General features: G+C 32.7%; 2 protein-coding genes and 1 long non-coding RNA gene across 6 annotated transcripts in view; 2 read left to right on the forward strand and 1 right to left on the reverse strand.

Moving 5' to 3' along the window:
• LOC145243682 (integrator complex subunit 13-like) overlaps positions 1-15229 on the forward strand; it is a 1170185-nt gene that overhangs the window by 263860 nt on the left and 891096 nt on the right. The gene's annotated exons all lie outside the window — the stretch shown is intronic.
• The window catches only part of LOC145243684 (uncharacterized), a 701194-nt gene that overhangs the window by 236683 nt on the left and 449282 nt on the right, over positions 1-15229 (forward strand). For all 3 annotated transcript variants that reach the window (XR_013862938.1, XR_013862937.1, XR_013862936.1), the window contains exon 4: positions 13502-13539. This is a non-coding gene — a long non-coding RNA (uncharacterized LOC145243684). The remainder of the gene's footprint in view (positions 1-13501; positions 13540-15229) is intronic.
• The window catches only part of LOC145243683 (FMRFamide-activated amiloride-sensitive sodium channel-like), a 531594-nt gene that overhangs the window by 200282 nt on the left and 316083 nt on the right, over positions 1-15229 (reverse strand). The gene's annotated exons all lie outside the window — the stretch shown is intronic.

Consider the following 15229-nt stretch of genomic DNA (forward strand, 5'->3'; position numbering starts at 1 on the left):
GCGTTCGCGCCTGGCCTCCAAAGAATAGAAATAGGCACAAACTTTAATAAAGACTTTTCATATCTATCTGCGTTAATATACTTTGATAATTATGTTTCAGTTTGAACAAATATGGTATAATAAAATTATGGGGTGTTCGTTCGCGCCTGACCTCCATAGAATGTAAATATCTCTCAAAGTTTAACAATGTTTTTTAATATAGATCCACAGAATATTGTGATAAGTGTTTCAGTGTGAACAGGTATGGTATAATAAATTATGGGGTTTATCTATTTTCTTTTTACTTTCATCATATTTTGCTTTGGTTTTGATACCCCCAAATTCGAAGCTATCTCTTTACAACCCTTCCTTTTCATAACCTATCATACTTTCATAAATCAGAGTCAATTTTCTATAAGCTGTTTTTGAACCCAGTCAACGACGGATACTTTTGCTAGTATATATATAATTTTGAAAGAAAAATATATTTTAATGTAGTGATACAAATGTTATCCTATATGATCGTTCATGAAAAAAAAACAAACAAATTCAATAATCATGTAAAATACTTTATTACTTTCCCTCCTTTTCTTTTCCTTTCTTCACCCCTTTTATTCTCCGCTTTTTCCTTGACGATTGCTACTGCCACTACTGCTTAGAGACGTCACTATTTATTTAGCTAACTGCTTACATTGCATCTGGCGTCTGGCGTAGTCAAAAGAATTCCTCTATTGAACGTTACAAAAGACTTTTTGATGCTTCATAGTATCATACAAAAGCTTTAATGTGCTGGAAAATAAACTGAACCCAAACCACATGACTTTTTTATGGAAATCTTTTCAGACAAAGCATGAAGCCATTTAATGTAAGGAGGTAAAAAAAAAATACTCTTTCAAGATGAAAAACCAACCAATGATAAGTTTGAAATGGATAGATTCCAATCCAGAAAACAGCCTTTCTTTCTCCTTTGTCAGAAACATTGCTCATGGAATGTGAGGACTGAAGGACAAAACAAAATGCCAGTCGGACATTGTTTTCTATTTTTCTCTGAACTCAACATTTGCTCCAGTTTTCACTTTTTTATTTGAAGTTTATCTTTGCCACTTTGGTGGCCTAGCTTGCGGCTTTTCCCATCACACCGCTTAGTTCTTTTGATCAACAAAATACAAACTAAGAAGCAATGCAAATGGGGTTTCTTTAGGCACTTCATTCCAATTAAGGATGCATCCTCAAGATTCAGTCTAATAGAGTGGGTTGCTACCTTATCAATTGCCCTTCTCTCCCAGGCTTTACCTTCTGTCTTTGAGGGGATTGATCTCCAATCGCCTGAGGTATCTCTCCTGGGAAATGGGACTTCTGGCATTATCTTTTATTTAACTTCCAGACTTGTGCCACATCTTCCGATAATAGCAGAGAGGAGGGAGTATGTGTATGCAGTGTGATGATGTTTGAAAGTAAAACTTGACAGTCAGTGTTGGGGACATTCGTTGCTTGGAAAGAAATGAGATGAGAATGATCAAAATGGGTTTGTGAAGTAAGTCTTAGATTTGATCACATGAGTGAAAAATTAGATCTAGACAGTGTAGGGTGATGTGTGCAAAGCAGGGGACTTTGATTGCGAACTATGTTGAAAGAATGGAAGAGAGTTCCTGGGTTAGTACATGTAGAATAATTAAGAGAGCAGGCTCAGTTCTTAGAGAAAAACCACGGAAGACATATGAGGAAATGATACAATTGGACGTGAGGGATAAATAAAAACCTTGTTAGGTTAGTTTAGAAGTTCATTTCTTAGAACCGTTCAACACATGCCAGCATATTAAACTGACATTAAACTGATGATGATGATGATGATGATGAAATAAGTTGGATTAAGGAAAATGATTGAAAGTTTATATCAATTTGTGGAATAATTTTGTGAAAAGATGTGAAAAGTTTTGTTATTGATAAAAAAAAATTTTCTTGACCAAATTTTATTTATTGAAGCATGAATCAAAATCCAATAATGAAATAATTCACACGTGACAGGATATTCAGTGAATCTTATCTAGAAACGTAATAAATATTTTGAAATGAATCTACTTTTAGTTTGTATTGTTGCCGTGAAATTTGGTTATGGCTCTTTTGTGTTGAGTTTCATGCGTTTTTTTTTTCTGAGTACTTTTTTCTTTTTTAATTTTTTCTTTCCTCTCTCCCTCCACCTCTTTTTTTACCTCTCTTTTTCTTTCTGTTTTTCTCACTCTATCTCTCTTATTTCTTCTCTTCCTCTCTATTTTCTCTTTATATTTTCTCTCATCTTTTGCCTCTTTTTTAAGTCTTTATTATTTCTGTCTTTTTTCCTCTATTTTTTCTCCACTACTCTTTTACTTTTCTCTCTCCCTCCCTCCCTCTTTTCTCTCTTTTCGTCTATTTTCTCTCTTCTTCCCTCTTTTTCTCCCTCTCTTCCCTTTTCTATCCACCCCTCTCTTTTCTCTTTCTCTCCCACATTTCTGTCTCCCCCTCTTTTAAATCGTTATCTTTTTCCCTCTCCTTTTTTTTTTCACTTACCCTCATTTTCCTTTTTCTTTTATTTTCCCTCATTCTTTTTTTTTTTTTTTTTAATATATCTCCATTTGTATTTCCTTAGGAGCAAATAATTTTTGCTCCTGTGTGTTATTCACACAATGACCAACATACCAACATCTATTTACTTTATCAATATTTCATTGTCATTGTTCATCCGATTGACACAGACTGCTATTTAATTCCTAGCTGGAAGGTATATCAGGTTGCAGAACATTTCATAATAGTACCATTAACACACTGGATCTGACAGGATTTGAACTAAGAATTAGCTGATTTTATCGTGGCAAAAGTTTCTATAGAAGCAGCAGCAGCAGCAATAATGTTAAAAATATCCCCACTTGATTGCTTATAGAATATATATCTACAAAACAAATTAATCTACAAGGCAATTTTATACAAAACTTTTGTACAGTTTCGACATAAAAAGATCCTACGCATGTTGAGTTGTCATTCTATACTAGTAGGCAGAGGCAAAATGTTGACTAGTTCCGAGCTCGAGAATTGATGTTGTGACATATGCATTTTTTTTTCTAGTAGCTGTATATGTATATATACATATGGATATGTGTATGTATATGTATGTGGATCACTATACTTGTATTTGTATACAGTGCCTGACTTTTTTTTTTAAACTTCGAAGGTCACCACTTATGAAGGCCCCAAAGTCACTCTAGCATAAGCGTAAAGTGTAAGGTAGATGGTGAGTCAATAAGATCGATTATGGCTAGATTATCTAAAAGAACCGCTCAATAGTAATTTATTAACATTAGATTTGAAGACGACCATATTATAGTGATATACTCAGTCGAGAAGCAGACACACGGTATTGCCTTTCACAGATGGACAGTTTTTTTTTTGTTGTTGTTTACAAGGGAGTCACCATTTATCAAGGCCCGAAGACCACTTGAGGATAATAGTCACCTATTTGATACTGACAATATTTTTGAAAGTGGCAATGGGGAGGGATACAGTTAGTTAATTATTATTAATAATAATAATAGTATTAATAATATTAATATCGACAAAACTACTTCGTATATAAGATAACAGGACAATAAAATAAAAATTACAATTTGATTTTATGCGAGATTGGCGTATTTGAAACATTAACAAATTCTGAGCTGCAAATATGGTTCTGTGACTATCGTTTTTTTTTTTTTTAATTGTTAAATATGTATATGGATCACCACATTTATATACGTCATACAGCGCTTAGTATCAACAAATGGTTACCCATCTGGTACTCGTTGGGCTCAACGTCACTTTAGTGATCTAATGAAATTACGCTGTACAACTTAATGATGCAGTCAACATGCTGTAAAACTAACAAACCAACTGTAATACGATATGTCTAATTTTCTTGCTTTTAACAAAAATCTTTTACAGTCGAATTTTAACTTTGAGGTTTTTGTTTTTTATTTTCTAATTTCTCAATTGAATAAATTGGGTTTATCGCGTTTCGCATTCAAACTTCTCATTTACGCCCATACTCTCCCAACGTGAGTATGAATACACTTGCCTGCCGCAAATATCTGTTCTTTCCCATCGCTCTATTCCACTCTTTCGCACGCATAATTTAGACGAGATCTATTTATTTAGTGTACTTATACGAACATTCAAAATTTAGCAAGACATTTTTATTTCCGTCATCTGCTTTCCTTCTAAATATTTATTTTCTAAGCTAATTAACCTGATTAATTCCCAGGTAAATTTTTGTTTGCTTTCTCAATTGAATTATTTTGGTTTCAGAAAAATAATTAGTATTTGGATTTCGATGAAAGAGAAAGAGTTGCAAATGAAGAAATGTTATATACCTCGTTCAATATGGACATGCAGAATTTGTTCGCCTGTCTTTCTTGTATGTCAACGTAAAAGCTGTTGTCTGGATATTTTTCTCGTAGATGGACAGGTACACTCATGAACGAGACAAGGATATTTCACATGGAATACATTTAACTAAATCACTAATTGATTTTTATTGGATAAATAAGTGAGGAATATTTGCGTATCGATAATTAGTTTTAGTTGCGGTCAATGGTCCTTCTGACTCCATATTTGAAACAGAAAAAAGAGTAGACGACATTGTTGTTTCACAGAAAATAACTTTTATTTTGGCAGTACCGAAAAAGAATTACTAATAGGAGTGGCATGCCCCTCCTCCAATTGAGAAATGGGGGTGATCATGACCCCCCCCCCCCAGGTTGGAAAGCTAATCTTGATTTCTTTTTTTTTTTTTTTTAAGTTGCCATTAGTCACTCACATCCCAGTTAGGATTCTTGAGTTCAAGATTCTAGGGTTCTCTGGAAAAGATGGTTTCAGCAGTTCTCTGGAAACTTCCTTAGTTTTATTTTTTAAGCATTATTTGGATTCTCCGGACTACTGTTTTCATCTTTAGTGTCATTTTCATATCGTTTCATACTAGAATTGTCTGCAAGAACCTGTGGCGTTAATGAGTAAAGTATTTGGTAAAATGTAGTTGTAAGTTACATTCATCAGGAGGTTGAAGGTTCAATCTTCAATGCAGGTGATACACAAAATACAATTGCAAATTACTTAGGACTTCTACCCAGTTATGATTGGTTGGACGACAGCATGCTACCTCCGTGGATTAAATAAAGGGTTCCATGTGAAATTCTGTGCAGATTCCCGAGTTCGACAAGATACACTTAAAGAAGATTGGAGATTTCATCAGCTGAAATGATGAAATAAGATCACATGCAAGGTGAGAACAGTAATCTGAAGAATCCAAATAATATGAATAATCAATCCTCATCTTAAAAATAATTTTATTTTTTGTTCTTTTTGTATAAAATGTTGTCGCAAAGAAACTTATAGTTATTTTTTTTACAATAATAAATTAAAACAAAAGTAGAAAATGTAACAACACATTTGCATTTATGTAAATTCCGTCAAAATCGATGCTTTTAAAAATCGCTATGATTTTATGCTTTGGAATTAATTGGTAGTTTCGATTATTTGGATTACTGCTCTCATCGATGTGACATTCTTCAGATGCGTCTTGTCAAACTCAGAACCTAGCTATAGTCAGTTCTAAGTGAGTCTTTCACAGATTGACGGTTCAATCCTCAATATGGGCATTATCATCACATTCGGCTTCACATCCATTTTACATGATGGTATGCGTTGAACTGTTTTAAGAAAATTGATTTGCAAAGTAATTTACTTCTGGCTAGGTCTTTATTTATCCTTCCTGCAAATCCATTTTTATTATTCCTCCCATGTTTTCTTTGGTGTTCCTCTGTAAACTGAACCTGCTACGTTAACTATTCTCTACTAACCTAAGAGCTCTCATCCATTCTTTCAACATGACCATGCCATCGAAGTCTACTCTTCTGCACACATCTCCCGATACTGTCCAGATTTAATCTCCCTCTGAGGTCATCAGATCTAAACCTGTCTTTTTTACACATCCATCATATCATTTTCATATCATTTCTTTTCATGCAACACATATCAAACTTCACTGGGTTTTTCCTGTTAGTCAAATGCATCATGTATATCTTTGTATACTAACTGCATTTACCCGGTGTTGCTCTTTTTTTAAGATGGCAGCCATTTTAAAATAAATCTTAACCAGGCAAAGTATTTTCTGAAAGGGTTTTAATCGAATTACATTTTGCCTTAAAAAAAAATGATGCAATGATGATCCACAAGAAAAAAAAAAAAATGAAAAAGACTGAATAACCAGAATTAAATATTGATATTTTTTTTAGGAAGAAAGCTATCGATGAGAAACGGTAAAGAAACTGTTTTTACTTTATATATTAGATAAAATAATATTATTCATTCAATAAATGGTGCGAATTTAATTGAAATTGGACGATTTTGTGGTTTTTGGTGATTTAAAAACCAAAACTTAACCCTTTTGCTTGAAGGGAATTTTTTTGTATCTTGTTCTTGTATGAATTAAAGAGAGAGAACTCCTGATGAACTATGTGGGGAATGCTTAGTAACCGAGCTTGATGGAAAAAACAAAGTAAAAAGTTTCAAGACTGGAGTTTCGAAATCGAACATTTAAAAAAGAAACAAATTTGAAACCCGTGCTATCTGCTAAATTTCGTTTTCTTTTTCATTTTCTACTTCTGGCTCCCTAGCAGATAACAAGGTCAAATAATTTTCTTTCCTTTTTCTTTTAGTTCCACCAACATTGTTTACAAACATGTGTGTGCATATGTATGTGTGTATGAGAAAAATAATTTTTAAATTGTACGAGATGATTCAGGACTAATTGGGCCAAAATTCTGTGTACTTAAGATAAATAGGTTAAAAAGAAAAAAAAAAGTCAAATAAGTTCAACGGTATCAGTGTTGTAGCAAAATAGCCAGAACACTTATTTTCTGAAAGTTAAAGAATTTCAGAAATCATGGTGCTGTCATAATAGATTCACTCATCCACATTTTCTCTTTGCCCCCTCCCTTCTCTCTCTTTCTCCTCTCCTCTTCCTCGCTATTTCTTGTCCCTCTATTTCTTTCTTCCTCGTTTCTCTTTCCTTCCACTCCATATCTTTCTCTATCCTTTCTTCTCTTTCTGCCTCCAGTCTCTTCTATTTCCCTTCCCTCTCTTTTCCTTTCCCCCTCTTTTTCCTTTCTATTTTTCTCCCCCCTCTCTCTCCCTTCCCTCTTTCTTCGTCCTTCTTTCTCTTTCCTCCTCCTTTTCCCCTTTTCCCCCTTTCCCTACCCTTTCCCCTTTCCTCATGCACCCCCTCTTTCACTTTCTCTTCATTTTTCTCACCCCTTCCTCTATTAAACTTCCCTCCTTTCCTTTTTTCTCCATTTTTTTCCCGTACATTTTCTTTTCAGTACATTTTTTCATCCTTTTTTTTTCTTTTCATCCCTCTTTCTTTTCCTCCTCTGTTCTCTCCTTTTCTATGTCTCTCTTCTCCCTTTATCTCTATCCGCATCCTCTCCCTTTTTGTTTTACATCATTCCGTCACTTCTCTCATCATTCACCCTTCCTCCCACCATCTAAAACATTAATATACATTCAAGATCCTCAGAGTTTTAGTATCATATATTGACATCTAAGATCAAATGTGGACTTCCATATGAGGTTCTAGTAAAATATCTTTTTTCACGATATTTTTGTTTTGTATTGGGTTCCTGAAGCTTGAAAAATGGACATTTATTGCAAGATGACATACTCTTCACAATAGTTCCACCTCTAACCTGAAAGGCTAAAAACAATTCTTTCGGCTGTATCCCTTCCTCCTACTCCCTCGGATAGAAAATAGAAAACCAATTTGTTGTTTTGACCAGTGAATAATTTGCATTCACTTTGTTAATCATTGCATGACACGTTGATTCATAATCAAAACTTTCCGGTGGATCAGTAATTCCCTAAGTCAACCATTTGAAAAATGCCCAAATTAGATTATTTACTTCCTCATCGGCATTATGGGTGAAAATGTTTGCAAAACTAGACTCTCAAGTCTTGGTAGAGAAAAAGATGGTTTAAAAAATTATATTTATGACTCTTCAGCATAGTGGAACCTGTGAAATTCAAAACCAGAACTCCAAAGTTTGAAGTCTAAATAAATGACATCTTTAAAAACGTGGTAAATTCCCGAGTTAGCTCACTAAGAGACTTAGGCATCAAACTCTGGGTTCCTGGTTTTGTATCTCACCTGATACATCCATGCTAATGAATTGCAAATGATAAAACATGTGTCTGTGGATGATTAAATTTCAAAAACATATATTACTCCCAGTCTAGGGCCATCACATTAGTGAATAGGAAATTATTTCCAACTAGCATTTAGGTAAAAATGCTCTTTCATACAATTGAATTTTTTCAAAAGTATCGCAAACAAAAAATAAACAAATAAAACACACACATACACATATATAACAAATGAAAGATAAGAATTCAAAGTTAAATAAAACCTTATTACATCATCAGATCAATAAGGAAAAGGGAAAAAACTCCTTTCTAGGCCATTTCGAAGCCAAATGCTTCTCATCAGAGGAGGAGAAAAGACCAGCTTTATATATCTACAAAAAGCTGACATAAGAACATTAGCTTAGAAATGAGATAAATTATGTTTTTATAGCAGTGGGAACAATGTTCATAATAGAGGTAGAAAGAAGATAAATGGAGACATATATCAGAGAGTCATCAGACTTCGGTTATTTCAAGAAAATTAAGTTAGCTATTTTAGATTATGATTCGAATGAAAGACAACAAAAAAGATTTTAAAATACAAAAAAAAAAGATACTTATTAAGATAAGTAGAAAAGTAATTCTTATTGCCTTCGGTAACAGTTATTTTGGTTTATCTGTTAACTAAATTGCAACATTGCAAAAATTCAGTAGTATAAAATAAAACGAAATTTAAACAATCCAAATAATTCAATTACGAAATTAAATCAACCACAATGCATTTCAATTAATTTGGCTTAACTCTATTAATAGTATTACCTATTTTGAATTTACTATTTCTTGAATAACACTGGAGAATGTCATGGACAAGTGAGGAGATAGCAGCTATAGTAATACTTCTGTATTTCAGTTCTGATAAAAGGAAGAATTCTTTCATGTGATTCCCATTGAGTTTGATTGTTTACTTGATTCAGACGAAAATCGCTTGAATTCAAAATGGAACTCATTTCTTTTTTTTTTTTTTTTTTTCCATCGTGTCAATTCTTTCAAGTTACGGAATTTGAATAATCGCAATTATATTGTTTGTAAATAACTAAACTGCTCAACTGGTTGATTTAATTACTTTACTCTTCATTGTTTATCACAGATATTGGATGGAAGAAAACGGAATTATTGATTTTTATTAATAAATATGATGACTGAATATTGTGGTGTGTGAAACGAAATTGAATACAACATAAAAGTTATGAGAGAAAACTTCTGTTTTACTGTAATGACTTGCACAAAATTTGACTTTTTTTTTTTTACTTTAATTCACCCCAAACAAGGCACATTGACATAGTAAGGGCCCAGATTTATATGGGCATTCTAAGTGAGGAGTTAGGCATCAAAATATTTGTTCACATCATTATTTTTGTTTTGAGATAGTGAGTTTTGCAAAGTGAGTATTTGTTTGTATTCAATAAGCTCGCACAGGTAGACTATTAGACAAGCCTTCATCTATGAGGTTGTGGCCTAAGGAAAGTCCATCAAAAATAACTGTGGGGTCCTTTTCCATACATAACATGCTACTACATTTACCCTGATATTATTTGACTGTTAATAGAACACCTACTTTTAGCACTACCTAAGAGTTTGGGCTCCTGTACTATCAGTCAGAAACAGCGATCAAGCAAACGGTTAAACCTGTACCTGCAAACTGTTAGAACAAGAGAGGCCCAGGTTAGTTATCTGAAACTGCGTAAGAAGAAATTGCCCCAAACCGTCCAGATAGAGAAATAGGGACGGTCTTCATTGTTCTTGTCAGGAAACAAGGCCGAGCATCGGCTGCCTTTGAAGTGTCTTTGTGATAGGACCTCTGTGCCTGGTTAATAGGCAAAGAAGGGGTGTGAATCCAAGTGATAGGTAGAGCCTCCTTAAGCAATTTATGTTTGAAAACCAGATATTTTTATTTAAATTTCTAACTTTAGGAAGGTTGTTGACCAAGACTAAAGAGACTTCCCCCTTCTTCAGTGATTTGATGGCAAGACGTTTAAAGTTAAACAGTAATAATTTTCTTTCTGCAAACAAGAGCATAAGTTGGCCATGAAACTGCATACCTCTGCTTGACAACATAAGAATAGGCCAAAGTTTTGTCTGTTCCTTACATCTTATTATTGTATGGACGGTTAAAAATAAAAATTCTACTTGGTGATGTCTTCAATTTTGAAATCCCAAAACATGATTTTATGCTACTTACATATTTGTTATTTTTTAATTTTACTAGTTTTTAAATGTTTTTTTAAGAGAATTTATTAAATTTCTTTTACAACTAAACCTAAATCTAAGTGGTAATGTTGTAAGACCACACGTAACTGCTTAAAAAGTAGAACAACTCCCTCACAAATAAAAAAAATTGATTTGATTATTTGTTATAAAAACATTCCAATAAAAAAAAACCGTTTGATTTTCTTGGGTGGGAATAATTAAAAAGATAGTGAAAACAAATGATTAATACATATGCATAAGGTGTCTGCCAGATAAATTCCCAGGTTTCTGACACTTTTCCAGAAGCAAGAATGAATTTGAAGATGTACTAAAAAGATGAGTTAAATTTTTTCCAAAAACTGATTACATATGATGAAACTTGGGTCTATCACTATGATCTAGAGATTGAAGCCCAGTCAATGCAGTTGAAACACTTGGATTCACTACCTCAAAAGAAGGCAAGGATACAACCCTTTGCTGGCAAGGTCATACTCACAGTTTCCTGTGACGAGGATGAAGTATTGATGATAGATTTCCTGGCAAAGTGTATCACAATTACAAGAGCCTATTATGTTTCACTTTGAGGAAATTAAGAGGTGTTGTTAAAATCTAGAGGTGATGCAAGATCAGCAAAGTTATCCTTCTGCTGCAAGAGAACACTATGATCTACACCATGCTCATAGCCAAATCAAAAGCACAAGGTTATGACTATGAAATCCTTCCACACCCACCTCACTCTCCTGACCTTGCACCCTCTGACTTTCACCTCTCTCCAGACATGAAGTTGTTTTTGAAAGGAAAGCGTTTGTCATGTGATGCAGCTTTTATTTCCAATGTAACGTTGTGGTTGGAAGATCAACGTTGAGTGTTCTACAAAACCGGTTTCGAGAGCTACATTAAACGATGAAAGAAATTCATAACTCTGTTTTGTTCTTATATAGAGAAAGACTAATAACTGTGTCAAGTTTAATTGCTCTACTGTTACGAGAAGTGGGTCAAAGGCATTACTTATTGAATGCCTCTTGTAATTGATTGGAAAATGGTATGAGAGTTACGTTGTGATTTGGCTTTCAAGCGCACTTGATGCATATTTTATTTTATTCAAGTTAACCCAACGTTTCTACATGAACTCTCATCCTTGATGTTTTTATTTGTATATTTCAGTAAAATCACAACTTGATTTGACTTTTCTGTTTGTAGTTAGAACTGCTTAGGTCATGACTACAAATCTATGGATATCTATTCGTGAAAAGTACGAAAATATCTTTAATTCTTTTTCATAAAATATTGCTACATCCATGACAGGTGAACATGTTTGAATGCAACCGAGGCATAGGTGAAAGTAAAATACTAATACTGTGTAAATTTTCACACAATCACCTTCTTACTATTATTAGTCATTGATTGTTTAAAAAACAACAATTTTTATTGATCATTTTGACTTTGGTTTATTGCTATTGTCTTTTTGCTTATCGGCTCAATTTAGTCTGGCTGTGAAAGTCGCATTAATGGAATTTTAGTCTCAACTAGATAAATTCAACCTTAAAAAAACAATACAAAACATTCTTTTATATGAGTACATGCTTCTAATTATGGCAGCCAACGCATCTTACAAAACCCTGTTGATGCATTAGTCTTATACAAATTGTATCGTGTGAGTACATGCATGCATGTGTATGTATGTAAAAATGTACAAATATTTATGTGAATATGTGTATGCATATATATGTGTTTATGCATATATGTGTACAGAAATTAAATGTATACTTGTTTGCTACTATCTGTACTACAAGACATATGGATCTGTAGTTGGTCTGAAAAACTATCTACAAAGCCATATGAGGAAGTGATTACTGGAGAAATACAATGAAATGACAATAATCTATGAGGATGTAGAGAAAAACACACACAAATTGGGGACATATGAAATAAGCTTATTCATATAGTGTTCAACAGCAGTAGATTGACAGTTTGCTATAAGTTCTGTTGCTGAAGAGGAGGGAGTAGTTATATATATTGCAAGTACACCAACCACTGACATCCCTGTTTTAAATCTTGTTATGTCTAATTACACTGATGAGTCTTCAAATAAAAAAAACGCTGTGAATGACTTATTAAAAAAATACCCGCTCCAAAACAGGTAAAATTAATTTTCTCAACAGAACAGTTTTACATCAGTTTTATATTTTCTTGCAAACATTAAACTGAAAATATTCATACTGTTTGGATTCTTCAGACTACTGTTCTCATTTTAAGTGTTATTTGTACAATGTTTCAGTCGATGTAACCTGTGATCTTCTTTGGATGTATCTTGTCAAACTTAGGAATCTTTATATCAGATTCTGAAATTAGCATAGAATTTCAAACGGAAACTTTTATTTAATCCACGAAGGTAACATGCTCTTGTTCCGTCAGCCATGACTGGGTAGAAGTTCTAAGTAATTCATAATTGTATTTTTGTGTTGCTGGCATTCAGGATTAAACCTTTAACCTCCAGAAATGTAAATTTTACAACTGAATTTTACCAAATATTCTATCAGCTATGCCATGAATCCTTGATTTTCGAGTTTAAGTGGGAGATTCTGTCTATATTTGTTTGATAAAAGTTGAGCCTAATTTTTGCATAAATTTTTATTTATACAAAAATAGTTCTGCTACAAATCAGGTTTGTCTTTTGAGAATCTTCTCTGCCAGCACCTAATAGTGCTAGACTTTGAATAATATTGTAGCTGAAACATGTATGCACATATATAGCCAAAATGTTTGTATAAATCAAAATTTTTACTCACATATATATTATCCATTTAAATCTTCTACGTTTGGAGTTTTAGTTTGCTATTCACACATCAAAGAGATGGATGCATTTTTATTGATATTTAGATATTTGTTGTCATTAAACTTTAAAATTTCAGTAGTTTTGATTGAAAGTTTCTTACAGAACTTTATATCTTATTAGATATGAATTTCGTCTATCCTGTTGTAATTGGCTGCTGATATATCTGCATTAAATTCCAATTCTAATAATTGGAATGGAATGTCTATATGTGCTTTGAATTTGGTATTCTAATCCTGTATTTTGTCTTTAACGTTTCAGAAATATTGATAATCAGATGGACAAGAGTAATCAAAAAGGTAAGTTAAAGAGATTTTCAAACTTGGCTGCCATAAAATTGGATAGACTCTTTTCTTTGTTCCTATGAATTGTTTCAGCAAATTTTGCTTCATTGGGAATGTTAGCCATTATGGAAATGTGGGCCTTTTAGGATGGAAGAAAATGAGTTTTGGATCTTTTAGTGTCAAAACAATTTACAGAAAGTGTTGTGTATTTTAGTGTGACAATAATTGGATGAAATATTGGGTTCATTAATGTAACAACAATTGAGTGAAATGTTGGTCTATTGATCTCAGAACAATTGAATGGATTATTGCATATTTTTGTGCCTGAAATGTTGGGTCTATTAGCATGACAACGATTGGACGAAATGTTGGGTCTATTAGCATGACAACAATTGGACGAAATGTTGGGTCTATTAGCATGACAACAATTGGACAAAATGTTGGGTCTATTAGCATGACAACAATTGGACAAAATGTTGGGTCTTTAGTGTCAAATAAATTGTATGAGACGCTGGTTCTTTTATTGTGAAAGGAATAAGATAAATATTGCAATTAAAAAACTTCTCAATTTTTTATAAAAAAAAAACTTCCCTGCAAAACCTTACACAATTAGTAAAATTAAAATAAGTGAAAATTTTCATTTGGAACTGAATTTCTAAATTAGTTTCAATTCCCTCTTACCGTTTTCCCAGGCTGAGATATTTTTTACGTGTGAAATATCGCTTTATAAAGAAAGCAAAAAAGACAATTACTTAAGTAAAAATTGTGGGTCACGTGGATTATATGTTTTCTTGAAAAATAAAATAAAATCCCCCCCAAATAATTTTTCTTTTTAAACTACTTGTTTTGAATGAATTCATTAGAGTAGTGTCTAAAATGTAATACACCTTTTTCAAGGAAGATGGATTTTGTTTTTCCTCTTCATTTTTTGGTGATAATAACCCTGAGTGGTCACACCTTTGTCAAAAAAGAAAGGATATGTCCGGCGTTGTTGACAGTTGCTGTAAGTTTCAAGTTGATATGTATGTGCGTGATTTATTGTGAATTTTAAATAGAAGTTTGGTGAGATTTTTTAAAACATTTTGTAGGGATAATTTTAAAATATTCGAAGACCAAAGAATTGTTATGAAATATTTTATGAAATAAAATGAACCTGTTCCTTATTATTTTATTTTAATAATTTTGTATGCTTGCAACTTTCTTAATCCGTGCACTGAAGTGCAACCTAGTTACTTGTGTAATGCTCGAATATTATAAAACGCTTATCTCTTCCAGAACATACTTTCTTGTCTGCTCCGTGCATATAACGACTAAACAAAATGGAGCTTATTGTATAATCTAAAGTCTTGGAAAACAATGCAAATGTTTAAAGACATTATTTAAAAAAAAAAAAACAAGAACAGAAACGAAAACTATGAAAATAATGTCTTTTCAATTAAAGTAAAAACAAATTTGTATTCAATGCCAGTATGTTTCTAGGTTAATGTTAGCTGACACTGAAAATAAGTTGCATTTTAGCATTGCTTTCTTTTCAGACCTGAGTTCACTTAGCTCTGAAAAGGGGAGATCAAACATATCTATATATTGATAATATATTAATATTAAAGTTATAAAGTTATATTAATATTATAGTTATGAACCGTATTTAGGGAATTTAGAAAAAGCAATCAACTTTTGTGAATGTGCATCATTCCAACTTCCTACT

This window comes from Euprymna scolopes, chromosome 22 (assembly GCF_053919585.1).
Source record: "Euprymna scolopes isolate OS-2025 chromosome 22, ASM5391958v1, whole genome shotgun sequence".
Lineage (NCBI taxonomy): Eukaryota > Metazoa > Mollusca > Cephalopoda > Sepiida > Sepiolidae > Euprymna > Euprymna scolopes.